At 43.8% G+C, this 7,482-nt stretch overlaps 1 long non-coding RNA gene across 1 annotated transcript; it reads right to left on the minus strand.

Moving 5' to 3' along the window:
- Positions 1-1,277: 1,277 nt before the first annotated feature.
- LOC138811162 (uncharacterized) lies at positions 1,278-3,531 on the minus strand. The gene is made up of 3 exons (XR_011367327.1): positions 3,281-3,531; positions 2,724-2,779; positions 1,278-1,389 (listed from the first exon to the last, which is right to left on the minus strand). It is a non-coding gene; the product is annotated as an uncharacterized lncRNA (long non-coding RNA).
- Positions 3,532-7,482: the final 3,951 nt, after the last annotated feature.

Below are 7,482 nucleotides of genomic sequence, written 5' to 3' on the forward strand. Positions count from 1 at the left end.
AGTATACTTACTGGAGATACTAGGAACCACTGGAAGTACAGAAACTTAAGCTTTTGACCTTTTTTCTCTGGCCAGAGACTGTTCATTGAATTTGCAGCCCCTTATTCTGCTGCAGATGTCAAATCAGAAGCCATCTATCCACCACAGGCAGCTTTATTAGATGTTCAAATTGGTTATGGAAGTGCCCTGCCCACCTGCACTGGCCTCTTTCCCTTACCCAGCTAAAAAGACTCCTTGCAGACACACCCTCATGGCTGCTTTGCCTGCTGTGATCTCAGCTCCTTTCCAAATGCTTGCCTTGGCAGCTTCCCCTCCATCGTGCCTGTGCCTCTCGGACTGGGTTCCCATGGTGGTTGGATATTGAGCTGCTTGTTAGAGGAGGAAACAAGGGCTGTTGTGTACAATGGCAGGCCTGAACTGGCCCTGAGGCAGGGCAGACGCTCTCCCAGGTGGGACTTGTCAGGGCCCAGGGCAGGCATCCTGTCACTGGGCCTTGGGTCACTGTGGTGAGCAGCGGTCACACTGGAACTTCTCTTTCTCAGAGAACAACAGGTTATATCTGACCAGATTGTCTTCTCTAGGGAATCTGGTTCTCCACCAACTCCTGGGGGATGCCTGGGGCTTGAGTCCATGCCAGGCTTCACTCCTGTCCAGAACTTTTCATTCCAGAAGTTTCAACCACTCAGCCAACCCCCCGCCCTTTGCTGCATTCTCTTCTCTGATTCTGTGGCTTACACTCTTCATTTTCTATGAACTGTGAGTTTCCCTTCTGGCTATCCTTGGTTCCTTCCCTTTAGTTTGATTGTGAATAGGGTCCTACTTTGCTTCTAGAAACTTCTTTCCTTCTACCTCTCATTTGGGGGATACTTTACTATACTTCTTTTGGGGGATTCAAGAGTGTTTATGAATTGTTTCTTAAGTGGGCAAACTGCACATACTCTTTAGAGCAGTTTGTGTGTGGGAGGGTGTGCGTACGTGCAGTTTGTGTGTGGGGGGGGTGTGTACGTGTACATATGTGCTTCAACACAACTTCAGAAGAGAGGTTCCGCTCCTGATTTCCTGATTCAGAGAATGAGGTACAGAAGATTCAACCCTGAGTAGTGAACAGGGGAGGGCCAGGCAGCCTGAGCTCCAGACCTTGTTCTCTGTACATCACCATCTTATGTGACAATGGGACAAGTCTCAGTGTCAGAGCAGCAAAAGTACTGAGTTGAAACATTCAACCAGGGGAATCTTTTACAGATTATGCCCTCATGAAATGATCGATTTGGCAGGGGTTTGGAGTAACACATGTATGAATTTATTGTAGGAATGTATTAGATCAGTTCTCTTCTCCTCCGTCCTGAGGCTTTGGGATGGTTGCTGACTGGTTCACTTGCAGGAGTTTTCCTGTTCATAGCGCATGAGCAAAATGAGGGTGAGAAAGTGCACAGAGGAAACTGATCATTGACAATGATTTGAGCTCTTCTGCTCCCTCTATCTGATAGTGCCAGCGACTTCTTAACTGGCATGGACTGTTTGCTCTAAGATAGTTTCCTCTTTTCACACAAACTCACAAACTGGTGAACTGTCATACTGTGTCTTTTCAGGAGTATCCAAATGTAAGGCTGGCTGACAGCTAGTTTGTTGACTCCTAGAAGATAATAGCTATTATCTCCGAACAGATTTGTTTCAAAGATTCTTTACCTGAGTTCTGGAACCACTTGTGAGGTGAAAGATCTCTATCAAGCTGGGAGGAAAGGCCACCATGTTGGGTGCAGCCTGCAGGGAGTAGACTCAGCCATTCTATTTGTACACCCTACATCTCTTTGTGGCTGTGGAGGACCAAAACTTTGAATGCCCTTTCACTATTTGCTGCAAAGTGTCCCAGGCTTTTCATATCTTACTTGCTGAATGGGTTTGAATGGTCAATGCAATCTAAGCTATACACATGGGAACTCAGATAAGCTATACAGGGAATTGTATTTAATCAAAGACTTCAAACAATAGAAATTAAGAGGCAATGGTGTGTTTGTACATTTAGGTTTCACTCTAAAAAAAATAAAACCAAACTGAACAAAAATTGATCTCAGTGCTTAAGAGGAAAATCTGCTTTTAACAATTTCAACAAAGGTTGATTCCCCCCCATCTTAAAAAGCCCCGTCAAACTAACTTCTTAATGATTTATTAACCAATGAGGAAATAATGAGGACTACAATTCCTTTGAATTGTATAAACCTGCATAAAAGATAGATCAAAATGACAGTCCAAGATAAATGAATGTTGAACTGATCTATTGAACTCTTCTAAAATACTCAGGTCGAAAAGAAGCCTAGATCCAGGCTACCTACTTGAAAAATAAAAAGACCAGCTCTTGTTGGTTCCAGTTGAGGATGTGGATGGTATGCTTTAGGTCCAGGAGGAAGGTCAATCAGCTAAATATGTCAGAACCCTTGGAGCAGAGGGAGAGCTGTGTGGACAGGCCTTGGGTTTGACCTCAGAGCCTCACCCTGGGTAAGCTGGCCACCACCACTTGGCTGGTGCTCATCACAGCCTTATCTTTTGTGTTTTGAATCTGCTTTTTGTCTTGTCATGGTCTGATGAATATTTGTTAAGTTCTTGTTACTGCTGGTACCAGCTGCATGCCATGGCCATTATGGTAAAGAAGACACATGCTTTCGGCCCTTCAATGGTAAGATCTGGATGAGAAAAACCACTTATTCATCATGTATCGCTACACATACCTGTAATCCAAGCTACTTGGCAGATGAAGGTAGGAGAATTAGGATCTGCGGTCAGCCTGGGCAAAAGAAGAGATCTTATCTAAAAAAAGAAACTAAAAGCAAACAGAATGGGGGGTGTGGCTCAAGTGATAGAGGTCTTACCCAGCAAACATGAGACCCTGAATTCAATCTCCTACACTGCAAGAGAAGGAGGAGGAGGAGGAGGAGGAAGAAGAGGAAGGAAAGCAGAAGAAGAAGGTGGAGGAGGAGGAGAAGCAGCAACAGAAGACGGAGGAAGAGGAGAAAGAGGGGAGGAGGAAGAAGAGATGGGAAAGGAGGGAGAAGAGGAGGAAAGGAAGAGGAGTATGAGACGAGGAAGAAGTAGAAAGGAGAGGAAACAGAAGAGGAGGAGGAAGAGAAAAGATGAGTGAGTTATTTCCAGATAAAGAGAAGGCAGTTTGGGAATGGGGATATTCGATTAGCTCACAAATGGATTTACTGTTACAATAAACACACTATAACTTAAAGGCATCGGAAGTCATAAATACATGAGATACCCGTTATCCACTGAAACTCACAGCTTAGCAGCAGCTGTCCACCTTGTGGTCATGTGGCTGACTTGGGGCTTCTAACTGCGGCCCACTGCCCGAGTTTTGAGAGCAAAGCCTCCTGCATAGTCCTGGCCTGGGAAAAGATCCAAATGCAAAGTTCTAAGTGGAACGAGCAGGGTCATCCATCTAGAGAAGGACTGGTGTTCTGTCCACTGCATCCTGTCTTCCCTTCAGAGTAAAGGACGGATATCCTTCTCCGCTGTGGTCACAGTTGGGAGGGATTGCTTTGTGGGGAGTGGAGGCGTGGTGTAACGATGCCTTGTGTATGAAGATGGCAAGCTATTTTCTCTTCTGGACTCTGTGATCTGTATCATGGTTTGATTGGCTGGAAGCCAATCTCAAGCTAAAATTCCTACCCTGCCCCACCTCCCCTTGGAATACAGAGGTCATTACGTAGTACTCATTGTGTATTTCTGTATTAACTCCTTTCCTGTCTCCATTGTATGCTGGTATCCATATCTTTCTACTTTCCCATTCTCTCATACACCTAGTTTATCAGAGCAGTTCTGGAATACAGGAAGTTATAAATAATTAAAATGTATTAAATTGCCTGGGCCTAGGGTGGAATCTGAGAGCTTTGTTTTGCTCTTCTTTGCTGCCGAGGGGCAAGCCGAGCCATCCTGTTGCTCTCCTGCCTTCCACTCACTTGGCCTTCCCATAGACCTCGGCGGTTTTTGCTGCTGGGTTTGCCATCCAGGCTTGGTTTAGGTTCTCCCTGAATCTTTGTCAGTAACCTTGGTCTAAGGAGCCTGGGTGTCTTTTCCCCTGAGCTCATACTTGAATCACTCCACAGGTTTGTCTTGCCTTTCTTGTCTTCATAAATTGTAATAGCTTCTTTTGTCTTAGACACAGAGGTACAAGGAAGGGTTAAGAGCTGTGGAATGCTGGGTGCTTGCTCCCCAAATCCCTGTAGTCTGGAGCAAGGAGATAAGATTAAATTTTGCAAATCTCTTTACAAGTCCAGTTGAAAATAAGAACCTCCTTACTTTTCTTAGAGGGATAGATCTGTCTGATAGTGACCCTGAGTTTGTAGCCAAAGGCAACTTTTAGAAACCTTGAGTGGTATTGGGCTCTGTCACTGACTGGTAACTCCAGGTTAATGGCTTTGTTGTATGGTTTCATTGTTCTCAGTGGAGTGTTAGCTCCTCCCCATAGTCCAGGGGATAAAAGGTGAATTGTTTGGTATAATATCTAATGATCAATATATATATATATATATATATATAACTACTACCATTAGTCTGCCTTCTGCTTATTTGTCACATTAGTTAGTTGGTCTATCTTCTGTAAAGATTATTTATAACAATTATGGTCATTACTATATCCACCATAGAGGAACCATATGAATACACACTTAACATCTTCTTTATTTTTCTGTAAACTTGCCTTTTATAAGTGCTCACTCCTTCTTTTCTTCCCTTCCCTCCCTTCTTTTTCTTCCCTTTTTTGTGCTTGAGCTGAGTCTTGAACTTATGGCCTCTTGCTTGTTTGGCTCTTTTGTTGATGGATGATGCTCAGTCCCTTGAGTCTCACTGACTTTATCTGTCAAGGACTTTGAACAGGACCCTTAGATCTCAGCCTCATGAGTTGTCAGGAGTATAGGGGTGAGATAACAGTGCCAGGCAACTCTTTGCTTTTACTTTTAAAAGCAATGTATTCTTTTATTTATTATCTTTAAGGAATTATACAAAGGAGTTGCTATCTAACACAGCAGTTTAGGAATACAATATATCTTCATCAATATCACCTCTTTCAACCGCTGTTTTGATTCCTCTTTACTTCCTTTCCCTTAACACTTCTCATGACCAATTACTGCATATTCACTTCTGTGGATTTACTGCACAAACATGTGTATGTATGTGCATGCATGTGTGTGTCTGTGTTTGGTGTGCACACTCGGTTCCCACCACAGTCTTTCTAGAACATTGCTTGGCATGTCGTAGCCATGCAAATCTATATTGAATAGTCTTCAAACACCACCACAGTTTCATTAATGAGGCTTTGGATGATACTTGAAGCAGAAAGGGCACTCCTTTGACTGAAGACAGAAGCTCTTCCCAGGGAAGTGGGTGCTTGAAAGACCCAGGGAAGACATGGGATGCATTACTCTTTAAAGGGGCTGCTTGCTCAGGATTCTGTCACGAATTACCACTAGTCTTTGTCACCAGATTGTGGAGTGCCCACTGAGAGCTAGGGAGAAACCAAATGGGAAACCTCGCAGGTGCCCACAGAATGATGTCCCTTTCGATTTCTGTGCAGGGACAACATTTTGGCAGGATCAATACATGTGAGTATCTTAGAATCCTCATATGTCAAGAGCATTTTTCATAAGCAGTCTCTGATCTGCTGACCCCTCTGGGATTAAGAAAGCTGACTGTAAGCACATAGCTAACAATACCCTACGTCCTGATGCATAGAGGAATTCTAAGATGAAGTTGACTCAACACAGGTTCACGCTGAATACACTATGTGTGGAAATTCTGCAAAGCAAGGCTGAGGCACCAAGACAAAGCCCATAGAGCTACTTACACCTGAGGGGGAACAGGAAGCTGACATCCAGGGACAGAGACAATCAAACAACTTTTTTTTTTTTTCAGAGCTGAGGACCTTACTGTTAGGCAAGTGCACTTCCACTAAGCTAAATCCCCACCCCCCACTGCCTCTTGTCTCTATATTTCCTCAATATTTTCCTGACACTTTCACAGAATGTCTTTTTATTTAAAAAAAAAAAATCTTAACTGAGGATCATTTCCTTGAGTATGCACAAGTAAGGGTGAATGTTCTTATGTTCTGTATACTTCCCGAATTCTGAGTGAATGCATGCTTTCCTAAACAGAGAAAACAAAGCAGAGCGGTTAAGTTTTGCCCTAGGTCATTAGTGTACAAGTTCAGTAAAGGGAAACTATATTCACCTTTTTTTTTTTTCGCTGTGGGGCCTGAACTCTGGGCCTGGGCACTGTCCCTCAGCTCTTCAGCTCAAGACTAACGCTGTACCACTTGAGCCACTTCTGGCTTTTTCTGCTTATGTAGTACTGAGGAATCGAACCCACGGCCTCATGCATGCAAGGCAAGCACTCTACCACTGAGCTACCTTCCCAGCTTTACATTCACTTTTTATCAATTAAATCCTATGAGTCCTTTTCCTCCCCTTTTTTTTCTAACTACATCCTAATTCCTCAGATGTAGAGGCTCTACTCTCACAGCAATATTATAGCATCCTCTTCAAGAAAGAATATTAGCAGCAGCCATTATATACTCAGGAAACATGGTCTACCCTACCCTGACGCCTACTGGTAACTCCTCTATGAGATGAGTTCCTGGGCAGGTTTTGGACTTTAAGCTACAAGTTAGTTCTGCTATGGCAAAGGGGCCACAGGCAGGACCAGGAAGCAATGCTGCTGTGCAGACTGTGGGGAGCCTATATGTGCTGAAGGTCAGACACTGACCCAGGCAGGAACAAGATGAGGGGAAAGCACATCACCAGGCATTTGCTTTGCCTGTCTGCTTGTGCTCAGGACATCAATAAAGAAATAGATTCCTTTGTGCAACATATGTTTTAGATTATAGCCTGAAAGCTGTGTATGTGGCACATCAAAGATCTTGGCTGGCATAGCTAATTTGAGGGTAGGCTCATGCAAATAGTAAGAAATTTGAACTAAAGAAGACATCTAAAAGAAATGGGCTTCAGTTATTTTCACAAAACTTATATTGGAAACCTAAATGGACAAGGATTCTAGGAAAGGTTCTGGTGTATCGCCGGTGGAGCCCAGCTATTTAGGAGGAGGTAATGAGAGGGTCACAGTCCATAGATCACTTGGATAAAACTATGAGAATTACCTGAAAAAGCCAAATTAAAGCTGGGTGCTGTGGCTCACACCTGTAATCCTAGCTATTCAGGAGGCTGAGATCTGAGAATCGTGGTTCAAAGCCAGCACAGGCAGGAAAGTGCATGAGACTCTTACCTCTTATTTTCCAGAAAACCAGAAGTGGTGCTGTGCCTCAAGTGGTAGAACTCTAGTCTCAAGCTGAAGAGCTGAGGGACAGCACCCAGGCCCAGAGTTCAGGCCTCACAACTGACAAAAAAACAACCTTCAAATTAAAAGCAAAAGAATTGGTGGTGTCACTCAAGTGTCAGGACATTTCTCAGCAAGCTCAAGTCCTTGATTCTT

The sequence above is a fragment of the Dipodomys merriami genome, unplaced genomic scaffold, assembly GCF_024711535.1.
Source record: "Dipodomys merriami isolate MVZ:Mamm:240054 unplaced genomic scaffold, mDipMer1.0.p SCAF_1043, whole genome shotgun sequence".
Classification (NCBI taxonomy): Eukaryota; Metazoa; Chordata; class Mammalia; order Rodentia; family Heteromyidae; genus Dipodomys; species Dipodomys merriami.